Here is a 270-nt window from a genome sequence, read left to right on the forward strand (position 1 = left end):
TTTTTGGCCCTTACCCTAAAAGTCACTAAAGGGAAAAGGGCCATGACCACCAGATTTTTTACAAATCCCATGGTTTATGAATTTACATATAGTTTTAAAGTTATAAGTATAATTTTTACAAATCACTTAGTTTTTTTTAATTATATATATATAATTTTTACAAATACCCTTTTGTATAAATATATAGTTTAAACAAAGAATATTTTTATAAGGGGCCTTTTACAAATCCTCCAGTTTTTTTATAAATTAATATTAAAAATTAATATTTTT

The sequence above is a fragment of the Dioscorea cayenensis genome, chromosome 21 (assembly GCF_009730915.1).
Source record: "Dioscorea cayenensis subsp. rotundata cultivar TDr96_F1 chromosome 21, TDr96_F1_v2_PseudoChromosome.rev07_lg8_w22 25.fasta, whole genome shotgun sequence".
NCBI lineage: Eukaryota > Viridiplantae > Streptophyta > Magnoliopsida > Dioscoreales > Dioscoreaceae > Dioscorea > Dioscorea cayenensis.